This window comes from Ambystoma mexicanum, chromosome 5p (assembly GCF_040938575.1).
Source record: "Ambystoma mexicanum isolate Mex_15411 chromosome 5p, UKY_AmexF1_1, whole genome shotgun sequence".
Taxonomy (NCBI): Eukaryota; Metazoa; Chordata; class Amphibia; order Caudata; family Ambystomatidae; genus Ambystoma; species Ambystoma mexicanum.
Window position 1 is genome coordinate 775,680,049 of NC_090930.1, and position 27,977 is coordinate 775,708,025.

Consider the following 27,977-nt stretch of genomic DNA (forward strand, 5'->3'; position numbering starts at 1 on the left):
TACCTCATCCTCTATACTACTCCTAAGTAATCAAGTGTACCACTGTAACATTACCTATTGTGGATCCACATCATATGTCTCAGTGTACTATCAGATATTAATATATTATAAAAGTGTGATAGATATTTATTGTTGAATTGTCCAAATAAACCTTTTAATTTGCAAAACAAACCTACTTCTTGGCTCAGTGGGGTCAGGGGGATTCTAAGAGGGGGGTGTTATACAAGGATTGTCATCCAGAGTACTGAACTAGACATAAAAATACATCAATAAGCAGCATCCCAGACTAGGCATTGACTTAGCTGTAGTGTTGATTGAATATCGCTTACAATGACGGGGCGCAAGATGGTGCTTCCCCAGCATTTGCTCTACATGACCCAAGAGCAGACACTGATAAATGCCTCCACAACTCATGAGTATGTGGAGAATTTAAGGAAACACCTTCAACATGCTTTTGCCTATGCTCAGAGGAATCTAGAAAGATCAGCCGAGAGCATGAAGACCCACTATGATTTGAAAACTAAGGAATATAATGTGGGTGATCGGGTCTATCTATACAATTTCCAAAGGAACCAGGCCAAACAGCGAAAATTCTTGCCTACATGGAAGGGACCGTTTGAAATTATAGACAAGATCTCCCCTGTTGCATTCAAGATCCGCATCCCCAAAGGCGGTTTGGCAGAGGGGGAAGACAAGTGGGTCCATATAAATCAGCTAAAGTGTTGCCATCCCAGACACACTCTGCAACAACTGGAGGAGTCCTCTGCAATACCAGAGGGGACCGATCCAGAGTAATTCAATTCCAACCCTAAAATATCCCACATATAGTCTCTAAAATATTATCATTTGGAAAAAAAATGTCTTATAATTGTATCTTGTTTTGGTTAAAATAAGAACGCAAATGTTTTGACTATAAAATGTATATGCCACTCCACCATATCAATGGTGGGGAAGAAATGTCTAGGAATGTGTATTGCCGCTTTGCTTTATCATCCTAGGAGAGATGAAACCATGGAGACTGGCCAAGGAGGACGACCGGGGACCGGGAGCAGAGACCCAAGGGGCCCGGGGTACCGCCCAATCCTCCCATCAGGACCAGCAAGGTGAACTGATTGATCGACTGGAGGGAGGAAAAGATGCTGAACTGTGCCATCTATGGAATTGGAAGAGGAGGAGGCGAACATCCCAGATCTTGCGAGTTCCATCAGTAAAAGGACAGAATGGCCATCGCAAGAGGGGGGGCTTGTGGGATGTTTTTACCCATGCATCCAAGCCCTACCATAAAACTGTGCAGTACTGGCATGGAAAACATCATGATGGCCAGAACTCCCCAGAGAGTGCACAGGGAAAACATGAAGAATAGGCTGCCACCCATTTTTGCCTATGTTGTGAGCACAGGAGGGCACTGCCTAAAACCACCATTGGGCTACACACACAGTAGCCTGAAACCATTGGGAATGGCGATGCTGATTGCCAAAAAGCAACTCAAAACTGTGGGGAATTAATTTTCTTAATCCCAAAAATGGTTGCAATACCGGTACTCACCACTATCAGAAAGCTGGCGTTTTCAAACCACCAGACTTTTGTGTAAAACTGAACAAATGAAAAAAAAACAAGCCAAGGAAAGACTTGCTAAGAGATGGATACAATGTAAAACTATATTCTGAAATGACTTGAAGGAAGTAATTATTTAATGTATATGTAAAAATTGTAAGTTTGATTTAAACTGGGAACAAAAAGCGACATTTAGCTGAAACCTGGCTTAATGAAACTGGATTCTGCCTGACAACTACCCCCGACAGGAGTTGAAACCTGCTCAGCCACTCTTCCCAGGCCTAGCTGCATCCTGCTGCCCCTTGCCAAAAGGAGTTGACACCTCTCTGATTAGATTAGGGGTGGAGCACCTGGGAACTGGAAGGGACAGAACAATGCAACTTCCTTGACTCAGGCAAATGTTATATTGGGGCGTTGTAAAAAATAGCTTCCTCTTGGGAGAAACTGGGGGGCAGCTGTGCCTCTGTGAACAAGCTGGCTTGGGGGAAGTGGATAAACCAGTTATTCCACCATGTGATGTGGGAAGCCACACCCCTTTTTGACAAGAGCATAATTTTAAAAAGATAGATAATGCATAGTGTGGACTGGTCAAAATTATATAATTAATATCATTGTTCTTGTGATTTTTCTGTGCACGTTTTAAGAGGCATTAGGACCCTGTGGTGTATTCTGGGGGGTTGCTAGTGGAAAATAGGGTCTCACTCCAAATGTATGCATGTTAAAAATCTGACACTTTATCATCTGAAACCCATCTCCCTGGTGTACATTTGTGAAAAATCTGGAAAGGTTTAGAGGTCGTTATCTGGATGAAAAGGGGAGAATTCTGTCATCAGTGGACACGACATCGTACAAAGACAGGGATCGGATGGTTTGGTGCTACAAAAAATATGTTAACTGGACCTATAATATTAGAAAAATGGTACATAGATAAATATGTATTTGGGTCAGAAATAGATTTGTGTGCAAATTGACCAGGGAGGATCCTCTGACCCATAAACAGACCTCATCATGATGACAATCCATTTCCTTCCCCCAATCATGGGGAGGGGAGAATTGGGCCAATGACAAGTAGAGAGGGGCAGGCTTAGCTAGGCCCAGGCACACACCCATTTTCAAAACACATAAAAAGAGACTGCTGGGACAGGTAGGACATTCAATTCCATTTGCTGCGGAGCATGCTGACCGACGACTTCCCATCCAGAGATCCAGACTTCAAATCCATCAATCTCCAGAACCTGTAGCAGAAATTAACTCCAGGATTTGTAGCAGAGAGGCCTGAATCCACCAGCTGAATCCTCTTCAGCAGGCCTCAAAACCAACCAAACTATTCACCAGCCGGGCGAGCTGTTTGAATTTTTGCCAAGAATTTTGGAAGAACCTGTAGCAGTATCCAGAAAGCAGTGCTGTATCCGGAACCTGAGAGAACCACAAACCAGACCGTTGTGAGCAGATCCGGTGCTTGACAGACCCATAGAGCAGAGCTGAACCTGATAGCCGGGACTTCAGAACCACCCGCCGGAAGTCCAGTCCAACCTGACCAGACCGTGATAAGGCCTATTTCAAATTGATATTGTGAGTACCTAGCAGAACTGTGCAGAACCAATCTCTTAGCTAAAATAATCTAATCCAAACTATTTTAGCCTAAGTAGCCTCCTAGAAATCGTGTCATCTGTCATTTTTAAAGCTGCACAACTGTCACCTGTCAATTCTGCAGCTGCAAGCTGTCACCTGTCATTTTGAGTTTTACTTTAAATCCGAAAATCTACCTTTATTAAAACGTCCGTATCTCTTGAACCGTTTGGGCTAGGAACGAAATTTCATCTGAAAGCTTTGAATCTAGGCTTTCCAACGAACCTAGAACCGTCTTCCTACTCCCTATACTTTTCCCGTAATCACAATTTACGCACTCGTGAAATTTACCGCGATTTGCGATTTTGGCTAAATTTCACCACTTGTCCAAATAGCAGCTCCATTCTTTCTTTTGTTAAAATCCGTTTGCAACTTGGTAATAACTCATAGAGCATTGATGAAGTGAGCCTGAACTAATACCAACAAGCATCTCTCACTCACCCTGAACCTCTAGAGGGAATTAAAAGCAATTTTAGCACCTTTTCACTTCCCTGCAAACCCCATTAAAGTAATTTTCCTGTGTTTAAAACTCATCCCTGTTTTCTCTAAGCTTGCTGGGGGAACTGGAACTTTGTATTTTATTATAAAGTGGGATTTGTTGGGATTCTTGAAGACTGTTTGCTCTCCTTCCATTTCTTGTATTGCATAGGGGGGAGTGAATTGTCAAAAGAAAAAGTTATCATATTACCTTTTGCTAAAATCATAACAAGTTATTTCTGTACTGCATTTTATTCCACCTTGCATGTCCTTGAAACCATCAAGCATTTTCAGCTACCTCATCCTCTACACTACTCCTAAGTAACCAAATCAGTGTACCCCTGTAACATTATCCATTGTTGATCACGATCATATTCTGAAGTGTGATATCAGTTATCAATTTATTTATAAAGTGTGATAGATATATATTGTTGAATTGTCCGAATAAACCTTTTAATTTGCAAAACAAATCGACTTCTTGGCTCAGTGGGGCCAGGGGGATTCTAAGAGGGGGGTGTTATACAAGGGTTGTCATCCAGAGTACTGAACTGGATATAAAAATACATCAATAAGGGTTTTCCTCAGCATCCCAGGCTAGGCATTGACTTAGCTGTAGTCTTGATTGAATATCGCTTACACTCTTTCTCATTGATAACTCCAGCATCCCGGGCACGTAAGGCCACTGTCAAAATTTCTTTTCGTATATTGTCCGTTGGGTCACCTTGTAATTTACAGTAAAAGGCAGAGTTGTTGAGTTGGAACATGGCTTCATTGTCGTACTGATCTGCATCCACAACCTACACTCTGCCCCCTTTGTCCACCTGTTTAATCACAATAGGAGGTTCTTGCTTAAGATCTTGGAGGCTAGCCCATTCTTCTTTGTTAAGGTTAAAGCATGGTCTCTGTCCAGTTCTATTCGGTGTGTTATAGATGGAATTGAAATCCCTAAGAACAGCTTTCTCCAAGGTAGCTATTTCATTAGACACCATTTGCAGTGTAGGTGTAAAAGAAGACTTACATTTGAATGGTGTATGTAAGTCCGCACTCGTATCAGGGGAAGGACTATTGCCAAAAAAAGTCTCTCAACCGTATTTTACGAAACAGGCTATGTAGCTCTATTTCAACCACCTTTTTAGTGGGGTTCTCCATGGGAACAAAGGATTAAATTTTCTCTAATACTCTGGTCTCATGTTCATTAAGATCTCGTTTAGAGATGTTATAGACAGCCGAAGGTTTGGCTATCTTCGGTAAGCCCGTCGCCTGGTTTCGAAGAATTGGTTAATGGGGGGCCCTTGATCGGGTGGCGGAAAAAAGGAGATTAGGTGGTGGAAACAGAGTATTGGGTCCTTGAGAGACAAAATTTGCATGTGGTGCATAATTTTGATGATGCCAATATAGTCGCCCTCGGCCCCTGTTGTAGCCTCTATTCCAATTACGGCCTTTGTTGCCTCTATAATTTTTGACAGGGTGTGATCCACTGCCATCAGATGATGTATCCGAAAAAGTCACTTTCTTTTGTGAAAAGTTCTGACCATATTTTTGACTATTAGGGTCTCGCCAATGGCCAGGACCCTGATAGTCCGAGGAGAGATAAGGATAAGCCCCTTCTTTAGAAAAGGCTTGAATAACTTTTTTTAATTTGTCCATTTTTTCATTGGTGGTTACTTTGACACAATCTTTAGTATGTTTTTCTTTGATATTCATAATCGTGGTATCCAGAGCAAATGATGCTTCCCCTTGCTCTATTTCGTCTCCAATGATGGAACTTTTCTCAAGGTCTGTGTTTATTGTCAGCAGCATCCAGTCGCGACTACATTTAGTCGCGACACCTGAAAATAGTGTTTTGTATTCTTCATCATCTATGGATAACCAAGGTTCATTTCGAACAAGGATGCCTTGTGGAATTATATTCTTTTTGAGGTACTCCGTCAACAAATGGCTGTGCATTTCAGTTCTAAATTTATTCTTGTAAGTTTAAGAATACTGTCACTGGTTACGGTAAAACCGTCTCCCGAATTGGCAACGACCTCAATGTTGTCAAAAAATGAGGTCACATTAATAGCCTCGGCCAGCTGTTCTTCACTAAACGAAACCACATCTGCAGCCGACATAATGACCACGATGTTTGAGAGATTAAAGGTCAATGTGAAATAGGACCAGATTTCCAATGCAACATTAGAATTATTAATTTGAATCAAATCAAATCTCAGTATCCAAATCTGAAAAGTCACCATAAACCATGCAACTAAAAAGTTGCACTATAGAAAATGGCAAAAGAGGGTGGGTATCCCCAAAACCATGGACCAGGGGAGCAGACAGACTATGTAAGGGGGGACATATTTTGTCCAAGCAATTTGGACAAGTTGGTCCATTAAAAAGGAGCTTACTTTCAGACCAATCATATCTAATTTGTAATATGTATTGATCAACCCTCTGCAGCCACTGTTGTTCTGTGGGTTGCAACTCTTAGAGAATGAGTGTACATAGCATTCAGGGCCGTAAGGTTGGGCAAAGGAGCACATGTAAAGCTTGTGGTATTATTGGTGTGGCTGTGTTTGGCTTTAAATGCATAGGGGCCTGGCTGTTTGTATTTTCTGTCAAAGTGTATGTTCTGGCATGAAAGTAGCAACGGGCCTCTGCACCTTCACCCAACCAAGGGGACATGATTGAGAAGGCTGCAATAGCTTCCATAATAAGAATATCATGGCTTCCACTGTGGTTGTTGTGAAATTTCCAGATTTCAAAGGACATATTTTGTGTTCTTTTTTTATGGAAATGGTCGGTTGTGTGTTGTTGTTATGACGACACGTTTCCGCAGCAAGGCGGAAACAACCTACGTGACAGAGGATTGCCCTAGAGTTCACGGTGGCTCCACTGAGGCCCATGAAATTGCAGTGATTCTTGCTAGAGTTGGGATTTACGTCGCAGGCCTCGCTAATGTGGCAATCTGAACGTGTGCGCGTGTTGTCAGCCCCCCGCGCCTCCTGCAGCAGGGTCGTGAATATGGGCAGGAAGAGGGCAGGCGACGGCCACGGGATGCTGTGTCAAGGGACCCGGGGTCCCCACAATAGCACAAAATGCAAATGCGAACCAAAAACACAACGCGGTCCCATCCTCCCGGGACTTGTTAAACATGCTAGTAATTCACCCCCGACCCCCGCTGCCTTTTGCACAGCTCATGTCGGAGTGCAGCCCGCAATTAAAATGTGAAAACCGCGCAAGTGTGGATGCGGCGCTTCTGGAATTAGCCTCGGGGTGTAATTTACTTGTGTTGCATTTGCTTTCACGCCGGCTGTGTGCATTTAAGCAGACCCTGCACTGCTGATGCCCGTTCAATCCTTAAAACCAGGTAAACAGGTCGCAGTACAGAAAAAAAAAAAGAAAAATGAATCGGGCATATGCTTTCTTTTAATTGCGGGGCCTCGCGTTTACCACAGTGACGAAATCCGAATAATTAATTTAATTGTAAACAGCCTCGTGTGTTTTGTTGTAGTTTACTGGTTTGTTTGCATTTATGGGGTTGGGTTGGAAACTGGAAGACAGACTACAGATCAGCATATACTTAGACGGGGAAAGAGAGAGAGAGGAGAGAGAGAGAGAGAGAGAGAGAGAGCGAGAGAGATAGAGAGAGATAGAGGGATAGATAGAGAGAGATAGAGGGATAGAGAAAGAGAGAGAGAGGGATAGAGAGAGAGAGAGGGAGAGAGAGAGAGCGAGAGAGATAGAGAGAGAGATAGAGGGAGAGAGAGAGAGAGAGAGAGAGAGAGAGAGAGCAAGAGAGAGAGAGAGCGATAGATAGAGAGAGAGATAGAGTGCTATTTGCAAGCCTAGTCTTCCCAAACGACTAAACACGTTTCACGCCACCCGTGAACATGACCAATTCTTTAGAACAGAACCGCACGGTGTGAAGTTCAGCGGTGGATTCACGCTCAGACGCTATGGGATGTGGTTAATAAGCCCACTTTGCTAGGTGCCCCCGTGTACAGCACCCATGTGCATAGTCAAAGATGCTACTGATGGAAGCGCCATGTGATCCAGCTGAAGTCGCCGATCCCTCGAGGGCACTGAAGGTCGCAAAGCTGCGATCCACCCACGGGCAAACTCAAACACCGTCACATAAGGTGCCCGCGAGCCACACATTTTGAAATGGAAATGAATGGCAGGTACCGGAGCCCGGCATTGGAGTATAATTAAAGCAGCTAGCGTTCTGTGGGGTTTGAGGGGCTGTGGAACGTGGGAAGGGACGTCAGGAAGCTGGACCGTTCCTTTAAAGAAGGGGGCAGTGACTTAGCCGTATGGATGGTTGAAAGGTAAAGGGCACACGTGCACATTTCCAAATTCAACTGTGTGCACCCAGCGATGTAAGGGCAACGCGCACATCCTGTCCTGCGTCACCTGTTCCGTGTTGGCAGGTATGTGCAGTCCTGCCACTTCGCAGGTAGAGTGTATGGTTGTGGCCACACCGCTTCTATATGGGCACTTCCTTTCACTCTTCCGCTGCCACATTCCTAAGGGTCGCGGGGGGACAGCGCTGACCGGATGGGGTGAATGAATGACAGGGTCGGCCTGCAGGGAATGGGGGGGCCCGGGGGTGGGGGACGCTCGGCATTGGCGGCGGGCCTGGCCAATGGCTGCAATGCGCGCTGCCCCGGCCCCCTCCGCCGGCCCCAGCGCGGTCGTCCCGCCCCTCACGCTCTCAAGAAAGGGCGGCCGAGGGAGGACCGCACCGCGGAGCAGCAGCAGCACACGCTGCAGCGCCGCACTCACCGGCTAACGCCGGCTGCACAGGAGCTGCTCCCGGCGCCCAGGAGAGCCTTCCCGGCGGAGGGAGACCGAGCGGCTTGCGACCTCAGCCCCTCTCCGGCCGACACCAGCTGCAGAGAGCCGGGCACCATGCTCCGGTGCAGCCGGCACACATAGCCGCAGCACGCACCTGCTCCCGCACAAGGTAACAGGGCAGCATTGTGTGCCATCGCTTTTGTTTGTGGTCCTTTGATGTATTTGTTTTGTTCTGTGAAACATGAGTGATGTAGTTGTGGGTGTGGATGTTCGTGGCAAAGGGAGCACAGACGTATATCCGTCAGTTCCTGGGTTTTATCAAATCAGTGAGATAGTGTCCACTTGTGTTATATGTCTGTGTTGGATTTTTGCCTACCATGTGCGTCTCGGCGTGCATGCATATTGTTTGTGAAATGTCCAATGCTGCGGCGGCGCGCTGCTTAGCGAGGGCCGCGATGCGTGCTCATGCCTGGACCCTAACACAGAGCGATCCCCGTGGTCTCAGTGCCAGCTAGAATTGGGGCTTTATTGGCAAAGGCTCTGGAAAGAGGAGGGGGGGGCAGCTCTCCGGGGAAAGTTAGCAGCAGCAGCAGGTCCCAGGATTAGTCAGGCAAAGCACTGGCTGCGGTAGACAGTTTGAGAGGATGTTGTTACGCTTGGAGTGACGGTGGCATGTGCTGCGTGGGAGAGGCGCAGACAATAATAAAGGGAGGCTGGCATTCCTGGCAAGCCTCCCCGAAATACCCACCGTCAGACCGCGCTTCTGCTTGCCCACGGGGGAAAGGCGCGTATCAGGGGAGATTATCTGTACCCTGTGTGATACGGGCAGTCAGGAGGCTTCCCTGAAGCGGTTAAGGCAGATAGAGAAACCGATGCTCCGTATCTACGTCAATCTTTCTGGCTATCGGCCCAGCTGCTGCTGTGGTGACGTGCCTCCGCGGGCGCGAGGACGCTCCTGGCAGCATCTGCTCTGAGGGGGGGAGGCTCATCGGCCAGCGCCTGGGTGACCGGGTGCGGGACCCTGCGTCTGCTGCACCCAGGAGAGACCAAGGCGAGCTTGCTCAATGCAGCAGCAATTCTGCACAAGATGGGCACGTATTGTGGTATAAGTATACCAGCCAGCACGGTGACAAGCAGTGAGAGAGAAAGAGACGAGGGCAGAGCTAAGTTTAGGCCAGGGTAGGACTCAGCTGCTGGGACAGCGTGCTCAGCAACACTGCCAGCGAGTGTGGGTGGCTCTCTTTCTAGGAACTGCTGCCAGGAACGCCTGCACGTCTGCTACACCGTTTGGTAACTTAAAAGCCCTGCGTGCTTGACTGGTCCTGTGCCCGCTTGAAGGAGCGTCCATCCCACTACAAGAGGGGGTTACAGGTCAAATTCAGAGACGCTTCTCTCTATCGTCTTCTAAGAAGTCCCAGAGACCTTTTTGTGCTAACTGGACGCTGCTTCTCTCAAGAGTCTCGGTTTTCGGAATCCAAATGCATCAAAACAATGCACAATCAGCATAGTATGTCCGCGGATTCCGAATACACGTACCCCACATTCCTAGCAAGCGGGGGAGTAACGTTTTTGTCTAAAAAAGTATGTCCTCCCACAAGAAAAGGGGTCGTTTTAAAGGACAGCGATACACGTGCACAGCTGAGTAACGGTGCTTAGACAACTGCTATCGAGCAGCAAAACACTGGGTGATTTCTTTTTTGAAAATAACTTAATTGAAGAGAGTATATTAACAAAAAAAATGCCAGGGAGCAATACGTGTTTTTTTTGTATGTTCTTGGTGTCTGGTCTGTTTCTGCCTTCACATGTATTTGATATTTGTGTCTGTGTTATGGGGTTACATCTCGCTTGCCCAAAGGTGTCAAAGTAGTATTATTTATCATGTATTACTAGTGATTGCTTTGAAACAGCGCATTTTCCTTCGCACACAAAACGATGCCATATTAACCTTGCACACTCCCTTCAATTCAAATGAGTTCTATAAAGCTGTGCCTTACTTTGTTCTGCTATCCACACGCGCAAACAGGTATCGTTCTGCGCATGCGTACGCCCCGGGCACGATATGGCGCAGTCGCTATATGGTGCTGGAGCATGGTCGCCTGTTTTCACGAAAGTCAAATGCCAAAGCTGCATTTGGGCTTCACTATCAAGACCTTAACAAACCTCACGGTCAAGGCCCTCAATTGTTCTGCGAAGAGGTCTATGCTCCCCCAGCCACGTTCAGTGCCGTGCCTCAGGCGAGGGCGGCCGGCTTCTACTCAAAATTGTTCATTGTCCTCGGGGAGTTCTGCAATTATCGGATTCCGATGCCAATTAAAGAAGTAACAGGTCAGCCCTCGGGAAGGCAAATCAATTCGGGATCAATGAATAACAAGCAAACCCTTTAGAATGCCACTGGGCTAAGGCAGCGCAGTGAACCCCACAGTTCGCAGCGCTGCATTATCTCGCTGTTCTTTACTATGGGGTGACTTCACACTGGAACATTCCATAGTCCCCAGAGGGTGCACGTGAAGCACACCGCCAATCCATCCGGTCCCAAGAAGGGGAAAGTAAAACTCACATTGAAAGTGCCTATGCACGCGTGGGAACGCAACAATAACCAGTTCATAACATGGATGAGCTGCTCCGTAAAATGGCGGCAGATACGATCGCGCGTGATGAGCAGAACCATTTCAAGTAAACGCAGGGGACTGAGGGGGTCTCTGCTGCGTGCTGCTTCAAAAGTCTCTCACACATCCCCCACGACAGCGGGCCCCACTCCTGGAACATGGAGGACAGTGATTGTTAATTATTATGCCTTAAGCTTTATTCTGCCTCAAAACAGAGGCTGCAGCAATGTCACCCAGGACAACGTGAAACCAACACTCCTCCCTGCACACAACTGAATATTGCTACTGTTAAAAAGAACGGAAAGAATGATTTTGAAAAAGAGAAAAAGAGACGATAGTAAGGCTTTGCTTCGAGGGTGCACACTTGTACAGATAAAATATGGCACTGCATGTTCAAAAGGTTGGCCGTAGGAAGATGGTGTGGCATAACACGGGTTGAAACTGCTGAGGCAGGGATGGAACACAAACATGGTAGGGAAGAAAGGAGGCAGCGCCCCGCCCACGTGGGCACATCAGGCGACGAGTGACCTGGCCGTGTGCCTCCAGTGGCCACGCAGAGTGGCCGAGTGCAGTGGCTTCTCCATCAGCCGGCTTAGCGCTACATAGCCTTTGCGGCGGTTCTGCCGCTATTTTGCTTTATTAAGAGGTGCAGCAAACACAGGTGCTTACATGTTAACGTAAATAAATACCACCCGGAGCAATGTCTCGCTTCCAGTGCCCTAGATTTTCGAAAAGTGTGCAGCGTTTCCCGACCCGCAAAATGCACGCGTTATCGCCCCTGAGAGCACCCGATTGTTTCCCCCCTGTGGAATGGATGAATCTGCTGCCGCAGAGTGGGCACTCATCTGCGGTGTCGTGTTTATTTCAGTCCGCGTGTACCTCAGAAAACGCGCCCCCGTGGCCTGTAGTGCCTTGCTGTTCCCGGCAGCAACGCGTTTCAATACAGCCCGGGCGTTGCGAGCAATACATTACAGGGCGCAGCTAAGCATGGCTCCTGCCCGCGTGCCGGGGCGCATCAGCATGCACCGCGCGTCTCCTCCGGTGGAATAAGCGCTTGCGATTTAAAGTGGCAGTGCCCGCTCCCAACGCGGCTGAGAGCAGGACCCTGCTCAGGAGGCCAACTGACAGCGAATGAGATACGCTTTCGCTAATACAGGCCGCCGTTACCACTACGCTGCCATCTTGGCGAAGCTGGAAAGTAGACCTACACCACAGACCGCATCCCTGCAAGGTGCACCTGTAGCGGCGTGCGCGCATGCCACGATTGCATTAGCTACACTGTTAGAAGGCGCCTTACAAACAATGCCGTTTCCTGAAAAGATCCCACACGCCTTTGGCAGACTAAGGGCCTGATTTACAGCAATGCTTTCAATGGCACTTTCACACGCTAAAACATTTTCGTAAATGTCACAGTCGGGAAGAAATGGGGGTGAGGGGCGATGCAGCGTTCATTGCACACCCACCTCTGTATGTATACACGGAATGCATTACAGGACATGTTTACATGTATGCTTTGCTGATGGCAAATACTAACCAGTAATATTGCAGTTGTGACTTCAACATCACCTTCTGCAATTTGCGAGGGCCACAGTGTGTGTCCTTAATGTGTATATTATACACGTATATTGCGCCAGCCTCTTCAAGTCTCACGCGCACTGGACATGGAGCAAAGCTCGTTGGGCCTTCACAGAATGCCAAGCCATCACCATAGGCCTTGCCTCGTCACGTCACATATTCAGACGCGGGTGCAGCGAAGGCGTTCTGTGATTGATGGCACATTTGACCAGTGCCCTTACGCATAGCACAGCTGCCTTCCTTCAGACACGTTGTCCTGACCTCTTGCCCTCTGCTGAATAGGTCTTAGAAACCCGAGAGTGTACGTGTGCACTTACATCGGTTCACACCACCCAAAAAGATATCGCAAGCAGACTCAATCATATTTGCGAGCATTCATTATTTCAGAGATTTAAAAACAACGATTATTATTAAACCAGACTCTGTTACTCACGTACTGCTCCTTCGGTTAATCCAGACTGGCCCTAACAAACAAACGCAACCACGTAGAAGAGGTGAGGGGCTATTATCAGTCATGCAAACACATTTATTTGGTTGTCCATGTAACCACGTAGCTAACTGTGCTTGCTCAAATATCCCTTTCACAGATGGCCATTCTGTAAACCGGCGGAACCCTAATTTCACACCAGGAAAATAACGTCTGTTCATTGGTGGGAAAACTCAAACCCACTTTTCCGCTTCCTCTGTGTTCAGTCCAGGCACTCCTTAAGAGTCGCTCATTTACAAGTTTCAGATTTATATTTCCCCTTTTACATTTACTGATGCAAGATGGCGTGTACACATGAGAAGGCCAGGGGGTATTTTAATTAGGTAGAAACACACCGTATCATTGACAGGGCACTTTGTTACTGAAATTAGACCTCAAGGGAGTGACGCCTTTGGCTGCAAGTGCATTGGCCGCCATTTTGTGTTCCGCTGACATATATCGCACTTGCGGTGGAGCTTGTGGTGAATTTCACGCAATGCCCCCACCAACACGAATTGCACTCTCTGGTGCGATATTTCCCCCCTCTTCCATTCTTAATTAGCAGCTGCAATCAACACATTGTGCTGCTGGTTGGAACACTGCCTATACATGTAGCACATCGGCTATATTTCGTTTTGTTGTGAAGAATATTTAATTCAAGGTATAAATGCCTTGCATGAAACAGAACAAAACATGTGGCATTAAGGCATTCACTTTTAGATGAAGAACAGTATGCTTACACGCATGATACACAAGGCTAATTAAAGAAATGGCAGGCCTGTGTTGTTTATTATGGCCCAGTATAGCATGGAAAGGAATACTCTGGTGTGCCCTAGCCTTCTTCAATGTGCCATTACAGCAGACTGAAGGTATCACACACTGATTTGCACTGCACCATGTAGTGGAGATGGCAAGGTGCGGGGAGAGGTGAATGTGAGGTGGCAGCACTATTCAAGTTAATTCAGAATCCTGGCTGCCTTGCATCTTCCAATCATATTTGTCTTTAAAGAGTAGGAGGATCATGACATTGTTAGAGACTATATTATGGTCACAGTCACAGACTTTTGTGACCACATACACACACATCTTTGGAGCAAATTCAGTTCACTTGCAGTGGGTAGACAGCTCAAAGCAGTGCCCTTTGAAACACCTTTCATAAATTAGTGGGTGAACGAGGGAAACATAACTACACCCAATTGGATCGTAGGCTCTCCTGTTATGTCACTGTGCTTTTATACTGCGCCAAATCACCACCATCGTAGTTTCAAAATGGTGATTGAAAGAAAAAAGATCCAACCTTTTTTGCTTGCTTCCCCTAACCTAACTTTTCAAACACTACTGCCTTCCTCGGAAACCTCACCCGAATGGATTTACAGACCACGCTGGATGTGCTGATTCTAAATATTATAGTCTTGACTAATTGGAATAACGCAATGCTGTCATTCAAACTATATTGTCCTCATTACTAAGGTTTCTATTGAGCTTTTTCTATGCCTTTATAGGCTCTTTGATTGACATCACTCTACGTAAAATGGGGACACCTTGAATTGAGGGGGCTGACTCACAGACACGTTACTATAAAATAATCTGGGTAACGTTCTTTTGCGATTCGTGGGGCCAACCCATCACCTCTGTGATGGATGGGGCAGGCTGCGTGGCCCAGCCTCTAAAGTAAATGCTAATTGGCTCCTGTCAAAAGCTGATCTTTAGAACATTCTATTTTATGTTGCTAACACTGGGGTGCCTTAGAACATTTCCATTCAATGAGCATTCCTTTCCTTTTTTCAATGAAATCCTAGAAGTAGCACCACATTAGCCACCTGGATACATAAATATTTCTTATTTCCACATTAAAGAGCCTGGAGACCACGCGCATGGCATCAGTGAATGGTATAATCCCCAGCGACATGACATAACACTCTGAAGTAATTGTCATTCCAGCAACTGGATGTTTTTTAATACTCTACCCCCTCACCCCACCATACCATGAATCGATATAGTTGTCTGCTCTTGGGCAGACCCGTTACCACGGAGCAGCCTTGGAACAAAGGAAACACTCGGTGGTGGGCCACGCGCGTTATTGTTCTGCGCACCGAGAGGAGTGTGGTGATGCTTTTTGTTCAAGAGATACTGCTCTCAGTCCTCTGTTTTCCTGTATGGACTGGACTCTAAGGCACGCATCTCTTCCATTCATGCTTTCTTCTTCTTCGGTACACAACACATACACGCAACCACGCACCCCTCCCCCCCATGTCTCTGCAGCCAGATTTCAAGTGTGGATGCAAGGGAGCTGCCCCTAACACTGACGTCTGACAAGGGTGAATAGAGACCCTGCAGAGCACAAAACGGCCACATTGTATCATTGCCAAGCCGCTAGCCAACAAACCCCAAGTTTTTATACCTTTTTATTAAACATGCTGAAAAATAATATGCTGAGATGGTGAGCTCTCAAACGTCCATACACTTCTTGAGCAGACGATGGTTGCAGAATGACTAACGCAAAAAACAAAACAAAAAATAGAATTTGACGATTTCCACACTGTACTTACCTTGTTGTGATGGTCCATTAATATCCACTTGGGTTGGGGCATTGAGGCACAGGCTTCTCCCTAGCCCAAATGCATTGTTTATTAGGTAGGATAGCTCAGGGGCAACGTGTTCGCCTTGGAAGCAAGATGACACAGAGCACCACAGGTTCGATCCCCAGGTCCCCGCTTAGAAACCTCTGGGTATCAAGCGTCATATCATTTGGAACCTCCACATGCAATATAATGGCTATCTCTGTTGCCAGAAGGTTGTGTGAATATTTTCCAATGTTACATTTGGCAAAATACCTTACGGAGGATAAAGATACATATCTGTTTCCGCATCTACAAGATAACAATGCCAAGCTCTTGCTATCACAAACGGGCTGATGTGCAGTGCATCTTCATTTTCAAGCCATGTGCATGCAATGAACAAGCCGTGCGGAGCAGCACACAACACGCCACGCATTCAGAGCGGCGCTCGCCAGAGAAGAATGTGGGACCATCTTCACCATAGACCTGCACCAACAATATGTTCCTGTAGGCAGAGTTTTATAACATATGTCATATGATGGCAAATGTGACATGCTGGCCTTGTAAGGATGGCGCTTCTGTTTAAATGGAAATCAAGCGTGCACAGTTGCGGGCAAGACTCCAGCCTTGCTTGTGCATTTGTCATTTTCAGGACTTCCAGTTGCTCTTATTAAAACAAGCTTCAGACAATCGCATGGCAGTGCAATCAGCCGGACTTCACGTCCTGAGTGAACGTTAGCGGTCACTGAGAGGATGTCGCATTTGCCAGATGTTAAGAATAGTCTAGTGGCCAAAAAAACATCGGATAGCTTCTGGTTTTTCAGGGGAACGTATACTTTGAGTGTGGGTGACTTACGTTTTGGGGACAGGTGGATATATATTTTGGTATTGGGAGCTTACATTTAACAAGTGGGCAGCCAGGACGGGGGCTTCAATGGAACATATTGGGTGACCACCTTGGGCATGGTCACAGGGTGTGGGGGGGAGGCAGGGGTTGCCATATTTTCCCCAGAGTGTATGGCACTATTGCAAGGCAGGTGGTTGCCAAGCGCATACACTGGCATAAATCCGTGGACTCACTCTGGCATAGTACAATGACAGGGTAGGGGGCGTATTCTGCAGGTGTGAGATTTATAATTCGCGGATTTCAGGCTTACATGTCATGGGTGTAGGAGATTTATATTTTGCAGCGGTGAGCCATTTTCCATGGTGGGAGACCTTCATTTGAGAGGCGGATAATGCACATTTTGGGGGTGCAAGTCTGGCATTCTTCCGGCTGGAAACTTAATGCCAGGGATCTAGGCTTTTATTGGAGAGCACTCAGAATGATCCATTTGTGAGGTGGGAAACTTCCATCTCAAGGCTGGGAGAATTGCATTCCAAGGGTGGCAGATATACAATTTGCCTTTGGCGAGAGATGTATTGTGCATGTGTGTGACATTCATACCGTGGGCGGGAGACTTTCGCATGGTGGGTAGAAGACTGATATTTTGGGGGTAGGATAAATACATTTCGGGGTGGGCCTTTTCCGCGGTTTTTATTTAGTAACAGCTATAAACATAATTGTGTTAGCAAGAGGAACATTTCCAATCATGAACAACGCAGGAAAGACAGAAGCCAACCTGTTAGCTTGAAGTGCAGGCCTGCCCACCAAAGCAGTGTGATTGAAAAGCACATTAAGAAAGCTATCACTTCTGTTGATGCCTCCCTGTGATACATTTCCATTCGTCAATTTCCGAAGCAAACTGCACCTTTTTTGATTGCTCATGGCCTCCTTTCTGAACCCTTAGCAGACTGCTGCCTTGGCAGTCGGTCAAGCATCTGGCAGCTGGGAGAGCAAGTGCACGAGAAGCCATTTCACTGTTTATGGGCCAGGACAGCCACCGACAATGTGCACCGAAAGATCAGTGCTTGAGCCTGACTACCTCTGATGGAAACCTTTTAGAATGATTGTTCGCCTTCATCATCGCTGCACATGCATATCATTAGGCAGAGGTTTCATTCACTCATTTGGATAGGGGCTTATTTAATGGCTGGTATTATGATAGCCTAAAATATTGACAAGCGATAGAAAAAACTGACTATTTGGTAGACCTGTTTTAGAATGTATGGTTTTAATGCACGTTCAGCGTGATTGAAACAATAGCCTCCTCATTCATTTGCTGCATAGTCGTATGGTGTACCAGACTCCTCTGCGGAAAGACCTTGGTTCCTCATAATGTAGCAGGAATTATACCTTACTTCTTGATTTCCTTGTACATTTCGTCGTGCATATTCTATACAGTAAATTGATTCCACCTTGATCTTTGTTGTAAAGTATTATGTTTAATATCAAATCATTGTACAGTATACAACCGATGATAATAGGGATCTCCAATTTCGAGCAAAATCCTTTCCGTGTTTTTGGGATATCCATGCAAAATGCATTTCAATATTGTGCATTTAAATGGGAGCTATTCACTGAATCGGTGGTTAACATGAAAACCTGGTGTGGTTGGGGCTCTCGCAGACCGGAAATAGAGACCCATGTTTTATATTATTCTCAATAATGGTATTTTGCACGTTGGAAAGGTTTGTGAGCTGCTCCTTTCAGCCCGCTACCATTAATGAGTGTCATCATCGTGAAACACAGACAGCGCAGCTTGTTGTATTGGAACGATGAGTGCAGAGCATGACATGGTGACAGCATTGAACAGACATCCTGTTAGGGGCAGAATGGTTGATTAACCTATTTATAATTCTGGAGAAATAACATACTAAGAAATGAACAGAAATGCGATCAAAAATAGGGAAGGTCAGCCAGACTCTCCCTTCACAGTGAAAAAAGAATTTGAATGTCACGTAATTAATTTCAACAATTTCATACAAAACATAACAACCCTTTTGTCTTGGGCTCTCCTTCGCGGTAAACGAGGAACATGGTGTCTCTTGCCCACGGATTTCTTGACATCTCGTTAGTTTGGTAGAGACACATGATATTCCCAGCACTCATCACATCCTGCAGGAGCACTAGCTTTCAGTTTCTTCCAAAAATATGACCGCACATCATTCTACATGTGTTGATGCATGACACCAACACACAGGCACACTCAGATATCAACTGTGTACTCCTTTGATTTTGGACTAATGTCCGATTTCCAGCAGAGGTTATTTGGATAGTTGTTTGTTCACTCTGATATCTTGAAAGGAATGTGCTATCTGGTTGCTGGTTGACCAGCCAGCCAACTTCAAACTCATTGAAATCTAATATTTACTGGTGGCAGGGGTTGCTCTTCAGGATGTTGGCTGATCACGGCCTCTGTTGCCACAGATCAGCTCTTGGGCGCAGGTGTATATTTGGGGAGAGACAGTAGTTGGGGACTTTGCTTTGATTGTGTCCATCTCCTTAATAGGCTGATCATTTTCTCATTTCCTTTCCTGATTGGCTGACAGGTGCTTGTTCTATGCTGCCGCGCGATAGTAGGAGGATTACATACTGACCATTTCAGTACCTGCCCTGCCTGCTGGACTGTGAAGCATCGTGCAAGAGAATTATTTCTCAACAGCTTTTGTCTGAATACATATGGGTGGTGCCTCATTATTGCACAACACACAAACATGTAATATCTCTGAAAGCCAATAAATAACAATTGCACACTTATGTCTTTAAGGTATGCGGTACAGTGTGAGTGACATACTTGAGACACAAAGGGCCTGATTCATGGAATATTTTTCCCGGAGCAAAGTAGTTTTCACTGGTGCAAAGTAACTTTTCACTGCCAACAAACACCCTGATTCATGGAACAGTGCAAAGTGTCTTTTTGCAGCGCAAAGACACTTTGCACGGCAAAAAAGACACTTTGCACTGTTCCATGAATCAAGGTGCTTGTTGGCAGTGCAAGGTCACTTTGCACCAGTCAAAAGTACTTTGCACCGTGCAAAGTATTACATGAATCAGGCCCTAAATATCAAAATGGTAAAGCAATGCAAATCAGTACACATGTTCTATATATTCCGTCTTTGTTGAGCTTTTTCACAAGTAACCATAATGAAAACAATGCCATCGACTTATGAGGCATGAGATGCCAAAAATGGCATTTTGGGAATGCAGAATATCGAGTATCGCTATAGAGGTGCTATTTGAGGCAGTTCGTCAAATTGAAAAGTTTTACGTTTTTACAATCAGCCTGTCCACCGCAAACATTGTGTATTTCCTGCATTTGAAACATGTCTTATTTTTTGCACAATTAGCCCTAGGGCTACTTTTTTCTTTTTCCCCTTTTGCACCCGCCTCCCTATCCCTCTGTATAACGTTAATGGTACTTAACTCAACCAGAATACTGTCTGGATCCCATAATCCGGTATCATGTCTGTTTCTCCCACCATTCACAGCCTGTTCTTCACCCAAACACTAAGATTCTTCCATAGAGCCACATGTGCTGCTCTGTGTTTTTCACCCATTGTCCATCCTAGATGTTCTGTACAGACACTTAATACCAGTTATATGTTTAGTGACATGAGTTCTCCTACTGAGCTTTACAACATGATCCTAAATTAAATTTGAGCACATTTTATCGTCTGTATTCTTGTTTTTCTTGTACTCATGCAGAGATCTCTGGATAAGCCAAGATGTCGCAAGAGTGCAAATCCCAACCAAATTGCCACTTGATCTAATGTAGTCTTGCTCAACATGTTCGAACACAAGGCTTGCTCCACGCCCTGCTTAAGATGCCTGCTTTGTGAGATCTCTGAACAAATGGACCGAAGGCTTATTCCTTTCTGTTTTTTTTTATCACAAATGAATTGAGGTCTTTCAAGGGAGGGATATGGAGATATCACGGACATCTGTACAGGTGTGCTTCCGATTATTTGCTTGGCTCCCCTTATATTTGCTTGGCTCCCCTTATCCCGTTGTCATGTTTCCAAAGTCCTCCTCTCCAGACTATTTTATTTTCCCAGCAGAGCACTGCTAGAGTTTGGATTCTTCATGCCATCATACAAAGCAAGCTCTGGTAAAATTGTACACCTTGCTTCCTTTGGCTGTCATGCGGGCAGGGGGGAGTGTGGGAACGATTCCTTTTCATCGGATGTCCTACCTACACAAGTACTCTTCTCCCATCGGGTGTTCCACTGGATCTGTGGAGCTGCAAAAGAGTTCCAAAGAGATGCCACATTATTTCTGCACATGTAGTTCACTCAGAACTGTGCACCAATGTTTCATGGGCACACTAGTGTGGATCATCGATGGGATTTTAAGCTGGTCTATTCTGCAGACACTCGATGCATGGACTTCCAGAACTCAGGCTCAGATTAGGAAAAAAGAATTCCAGTGAGATGAAGGGCCCGATTTACACAAATGTTTTAACCTACAAAAGTCTCATTGAAAACAGTTTTTTTAAGTCAGGTCCTAAAAAACGAGAGTAAGCTGAAAAAAAACAATGTGCCTTCTTGTGTCTGTATGCAAGTGTGTGGCTGCTTTTAGGAAGACTGGTGGGTCTGTAGATAAACAAAGCAGAACTCAAAATACGAAGAAAAACACATTCTGGAAAATCCAAACCTAATATATTTAAATAAAAAAATATTGTACTGAGAAAGGAAAAGTGACAGTGAAAGGAAGAGAAAATGAGACACCTTAACTAAAGTGGGTGCAATGGAAAGAGGAGAAACTTTGGTGGAAAACATCAAGATGTGTAACACCAATACATGCAGTTCTTTAAAGTACCTTTGTAAAAGTAAATGTTCTCAAAGTTCACACCCTGCGAGGGAAAGGTACGCTGATGTCCTTAATTCATTTGTTTATGGCAAAATTAGATTTCAGGGAAATACATTGTGAATCTCAGGATTCCAGTCCATCACATGTGCGATCGCTGTGTACAGCACAACCCTATGGAAATGGTGTATGCCCAACTCTTTGTCAGCAAAAGCCAACATCCATTTCCAATCAGACAATGGATACTTTTAATCATGAACTTACTTATTCATGTAGTGGAATATTGTGTCTCTTACTAAATGTAGGAACTCCACTAGAAGTAGGTGGCCTTATGTTTTCTGATCTCATGCAACATGCTATCTGACATCTATGGGAGCATATTTGGTAGTAGAACTTGATCAGAATGCACAGACTGACTGACCCAACTGTCTCGCATCTGTCGGCAAGAACTTCATATTAGTTGGTCCTTTATTGATCTCATCTCTAATAAACATTTACCCATATCTCTTCAGTGGCAAACCCACATTATCCATCCTAACAGTATATATACGTTGCATTCCATAGATTATAACGCAAATTTAGTCATCAGGCCTATTGCACCACTGAGAGTGGTACGTGTGGCCTGAGAGGAGATTGTTACTTTATGAGCCATTCATAAAAATGTGGTGACAGTCCGACTTCTGCAATAACTCTGTGTTCATTTACATTGAAGCTGTCAGTTGCAGGATTTCCGACATTCAAAACCATTATTTGATCCATGATATTACAAGAATGGAGTGCTAGACGAGTGTTTCTGTAATGGGAAACTGTGCTCTGTCATTTATTTGGTGAATAACTATGCCATTTAAGTATAGATAAGGTAAGGTGAAGGCAACATATGGTTGTTTCATGTGCGGAGTGTTTGCAGGTCTGCTTACATTACCTTTTGCAACATGTGACAACCACTTCCAGACGAAGATAACAACCCAAGTTTCAGTTTTGAGAAGTTATGGATATCAGTAGACATAGTACGGAAGAGTCAATTGAGCATGCTGCATTCAGACTCTGGACCTGATTGACAGAGTGTTTTTCAATGGGTTGTACCCATTGAAAACTATGGTGTGAATCAAGCCCTCTGTGCGTCTGAGCACCTTTGGTAAATTCAACAGATTTGTATGATCCACATACCCTGAAATTTGAACCTATGGGAGCATGTGAAGACAGAATACCATCTCCGCTACTGCCGTGTGTTGAAATCACAACCGTAAGTCCGTGTGCTAGCCCCTAATGGCGCATCTAAAATAAATCACGAGGAGCCTATCAATTTCCCGGTGATTCTTTTGATATCACCATCCATTTGGCTCCCTTGGTTAACATGTCGGACAACAACACATGTTCTGTTGAATCTGTACTGCGCGTTTGTTGGGATTAGATGACATCATATATAGGATATCAACTTCTTTCAACCAGCAGCTGCAATGTATAAGGTAAATATAATTTTGTTACAAGATTCCCTCAAACAATTATAGCTAGCTGTTTGAGTAAAATAGCTGTAGCGGAAGCATCACCATTCTGCCAGTCCCACTAAGGCACAGTTCAATTCATATTGTGAACTGTATCCTGAAACATTACTCAGGCACAACATATGTCACTGAACTCTTCAAAAGCCAGACTTTGGATCCTGTGTCCCATTGGCCAGTAATACGTTAGAAGTCCAATAATACGTGCTTTAGCTATCCCTCATCACACCTTGAGGGGACTCAACAAATCAAATGGTATTATTAGCATGTAAGAAAATTAGCAGACGGTATCCTAAGACATATGTTCTGCTCCATAACTGTCATGGTATTATGGCACTTTAAAACTGGACTATGGCATGGGGAACCAAACATGTTTTTTTTAATTAATGTTTCCTGATGAAGTGTCATGATAAACAGTTAAGGCCTAAGAGTTTTGTTAAACATTTATACTGATGTGTTGATACATTTTGTGATTGATTTCTTTGTAACACAACATGTACTTATATGGAGCTAGATGTTATGTAAAATACTGTGCTTTTTATCACACTCTTTGTGTGCAGGTAAAACTCACAAAAGACCCCTCATATGCAATGTCTTTGTAGCAGCATAGAAACATGCATTTCTAGTTATAACTTTATCTTAATTATATAAAAAGATACAGCACATTGCTTTAACTAAATATTTATATTTAATGAGTCAAGCACACAGACTCATGATCACAAACACATTCCCCTTTTCCTTAATCCTACCCGACAGCAGATCAACTCAACATCATTTTTCAACACAAAATGGAGACCAACAGATCTGTCTCCGTTCAGCATCGGGCATCTGCAGCAGTAGGAGAATGCAGAACATGGCCAGTCACCGAGAGTTGCTTTATTACGACGTTCTGTCATTGAAATGGTCATTTCCTGAATGTTTTCTTTTTAATGAAACACCAAAGTGTTTCATAGAGTTAAAACAGTTGGTGCTACAAAATGATAGGATGCTCCAGCGAATGTGTGCTCCCCTGTGACCTCTGTGTGCAAACTGCAGTCTCAGGTTTGAATCTCAGCAGCGATGACTCAACCTTTCATCCTGCAGAGATCAATACATTGGGATCGTTGCATTGGATACACATAGAACGTAGGAATCCCATGCTGCCAAGAAGGGTTCATTCGACACCGAGGGCTACCCCAACATGTGGACCTATTAATAATGTACCACACTTGGGAAATGTTGCCTCAATACACGTATGTATCCTGGTATGGAAACGACCTGTCCATTGATGCTGTATTAGTCTCTGTGAGCAACACGATGAATACGTGAAGCCTCTTTTAACTTGAACATAGATATTGAAAAAACGACCGAAACTATCCGTGTCTGGCATTAGTCTTGACATAGAAGGATGCCAGCTGGAAATGGTAAACTTGTGCTGCATAGCAGGGGCTGGAGGGGGGTGAAAGGGGAACAGCTGAGGACAGTGCAAGGGACAAGACGGATGTAAGTGACACTTGGGGGCTCGTTTTGGATGTGTTTGTACATTGCACACACCAGACTGCTTCCATGGACTTCTTACAGGCACACTTCAATGAAAGGAGTCACCTCCGTGCCATTTTCATTATATCTTAATTCTGCATCAAATCACGGGAGCTGGAAGCCTGAGGCTGGGGGGAATTCCTGTGCAGAACAGTACCCATCTGGATAACAATGTAAATGCCAGCTGCTATGTATGTCTGTCGCAGAAGACATGCCCATGAAACACAATGGATGGCGTTCAGGTTATAAAGCCTTGCTGCCGGCCTGTCTATCAATGGAGGCAGCAGAGCTGTCTGTGCATGTAATGCATGGCGTGGCTGTGATCGGCCACCCTTTCGCCCCCGACAAATGCAGAAAAGACATGACGTTGTCATGAATTATAATTTACCCCACCTCCCACATCCAAAGGACCCAGTTTGTGTCTAATTATACAAAGGCACATTTGCACCCAATACTGGGGTCTGCCTTCCTGTAGAGTGTCTCTTCTTGTAGCAGAGCACCTCTGCTTTCTGCACACGCATGACATTCACCGTGTCACCGGGGGCCTGAGAATGTTTCCTTGCAGAAATGGCCACAGATGTGCCCACGATCATGACGTTGTATGGCAAATGCACAGTGCTCATACTTGTGCATTCGTGGGTGTTTCAGCCCATCAAATAGAATCCAACAAGAGGAACACATCACAATGCTTAGTACAATCTCTCACAGACACTGTCACCGACACGCACCGCAATCCTGAGAATACTGAGCATTCCACAGAGCTGTCATTCTGATCTAACAACTTCAAACTTTGCAATAGTTGTTTACTGGAATTGCCAGCTTTCCTCTAGTGATGCCAGTGTATGGTGTTCTTTGTTGATTGGCTCTCAGCAAACGGCTAAATTATGCATGGAGCTGAATACATTGCCTCAAGTTATCACTTAAACCTTAGAGTGGTGATCCGATCTCAAGCCACAATGGAACATTGTCCAGGCAATAGCCTCCATTGTACTGCTTTTCCTTGTGCTGGAGGAAATACATCTCGACATAGCATTGCAGTGATGGTCGCACTAACAATGTCCATAGATTGGCACCACGTGAGTACACCTTCTGAACTGAACACATACTATTGACACATTGTCGCAGAAGAAGAAAGAACAAAACACCCAATGTTCCTGAACTATCTGTGTCAACCTATAGGGCAGTGTGGTGCAAATGTCCCTTCATGGGGGAGGACATATCCTATCGATCTTGCGGCATAGGCACTGGCTCCCTGCACAGCAACGTTTTACCTTTAAGTCCTTACCTTTAAGTCCTCATTCACTGTTGCTGATGCACTCTACAAGAATAGACTCCTTGTACTTAGGCATTTATTATTTATTTATTCATGGATGTACAGGAGGACCAATGCTCTTTTGATCACAAAAGAACAAACAACAGGTAAGAGATCTGATTTGTTGGGAAGCAGTGAGCATCCTACAATGAGGTGAGGGTGTGATTCTGACCAGGTTGTGGAGGGGAGTCATTAAAAACCTCACCAGGGGCATTACATAAGTGGACATACATGGATTAAGGAGAACTAACATTGGAGATTTTAAGTGCAGGTAGGCGGTATGGCCAGCTGTGCTCGGGATGTGACCATGATGGTTGAGTGGAGGCAGAGGAAGTTTGGGGCCGATTAGAGGGGGGGGGAATGTTAGCTAGCAGGCACATGAGAGGTAGGTTAAGAAGATAACTCAGAGGTGATGGGGTAGACTTTTAGTTTGGTTTTGAAGAAATACATGTAGCTTTAGTTAGAGGTTCTTTGCTATATTAAACCTCATTCCCTCTTCTCTTGGTCAGCTTTACTCTTTATTTATTTTTTATAATGGTTATTTATAATGTGCCCATACAGCAATGGTGTTTCAAGGTGCGAGCTCTTCAGTTCAAATTGAAAATAGCACAGATTTGAGGGTAGGTAATTCTTCTTTCATGCTGTTACCTTTAGAAGGCGCTCCCAAAACAGATCAGGTCCAACCACATGGGGCTTTATACCAGAAACTTTGCCCTGGTGCAAAACATATTCTTTCAATGTATCTTTGCCCTTTCTTGCCCTAATGCTGAAATGCAATGGTACTAGCACCTTGATTACAATTACCTTAGCACCAAAAACATATTATTTCAATGCATTTTTGCCCTGTCTTGCCCTAATGCTGAAATGCAATGGTGCTAGCACCTTGATTACAATTACCTTAGTACCAAAAACATATTCTTTCAATGCATTTTTGCCCTGTCTTGCCCTAATGCTGAAATGCAATGGTACTAGCACCTTGATTACAATTACCTTAGTACCAAAAACATATTCTTTCAATGCATTTGTGCCCTGTCTTGCCCTAATGCTGAAATGCAATGGTACTAGCACCTTGATTACAATTACCTTAGTACCAAAAACATATTTTTTCAATGCATTTTTGCCCTGTCTTGCCCTAATGCTGAAATGCAATGGTACTAGCACCTTGATTACAATTACCTTAGTACCAAAAACATATTCTTTCAATGCATTTTTGCCCTTTCTTGCCCTAATGCTGAAATGCAATGGTACTAGCACCTTGATTACAATTACCTTAGTACCAAAAACATATTCTTTCAATGCATCTTTGCCCTTTCATGCCCTGATGCTGAAATAGAATGGTGTTATCACTTTAGTGCACAATTAATTGAGAGAACAGACTGATTCCCAAAACGTTTCAGATGAGGTCTACCCATTGTAAAACGCTCTCTAGATCATGCCTTATGTACTTTTGCAGGAGGAACATTTTTATACAGTGCTGTATTGGACCGGCACCCGCTCAATGTCTCAGTAATGATGGGCCAAGTTTTCTAGAAACAGTAAAATCATGTTTTTCCTCATTCGATTGGCATTTCATTTTTGCTGTGATCAGCGTGTTGGCGCGATGCAGCTGACTGTGACGTCGGTGCACTCTACAGGAATACCATAAGATAACCTCTGCCGTCTGCAGAAGAAAGCTGATTGAAATCAGATGCACTTACTCAGAGACAGCTGTTCGATTCCCAAACTGCATTTGGCGTCACCGGGATAACACTATTGTGCGCCCCAATGCACGCATTATTGTATTGCGTTACAGCCATTGCTCAGCTGAAGGGGGCATTCGAGGGGGTGTCATCATTTGATGTCTGATGAATGTATTCCTAGATGACTCTCAATCGCTCAATTTGCGTAGCAAAGCCGAGATTGCTCTGCATGGAAATCTGGAAGGGGGATTCCAATGACGTATTCAGAGTATTGTGCACACACCAGCCACCAGCATGCAGAGATAACCCGTACGAAAATCAAAAGTCGTTTGAGCAGTTTGCAGTGCTTCCTAGAGGAAGATGAGCTGGAAGCACTATCTAGTCAGACTGTATAGTCATGGGCACGCGGGCAGAAGTGCCCAGCAGGGGCATGCACACGCCCTCTCATTTATGTAATTAGACACGGAGAAGGAACGGATGTGAGCTTTTTGGTTGCCTTAGAAATGAATCATCGGTATTCATGTCATGTTCTGGTAATCACTGCCATGTCCCGTGGTGGTTTGCTTTGCTTCACCCAGCCTCTGGAGAACAGACGGCGGGTGTGCTTCATTAAAGCAGCAGGCCCGTTGGCACCCT

General features: G+C 44.9%; 1 protein-coding gene across 5 annotated transcripts in view; it reads left to right on the top strand.

Moving 5' to 3' along the window:
* Nucleotides 1-8,361: 8,361 nt before the first annotated feature.
* Nucleotides 8,362-27,977, top strand: part of ARPP21 (cAMP regulated phosphoprotein 21) — a 443,564-nt gene continuing 423,948 nt past the window's right edge. For 4 of the 5 annotated variants that reach the window (XM_069613189.1, XM_069613192.1, XM_069613193.1 and 1 more), the window contains exon 1: nt 8,362-8,608. The gene's annotated coding sequence lies outside the window, so the exon portion shown is untranslated. The remainder of the gene's footprint in view (nt 8,609-27,977) is intronic. The other variant, XM_069613194.1, reaches the window with a different exon arrangement.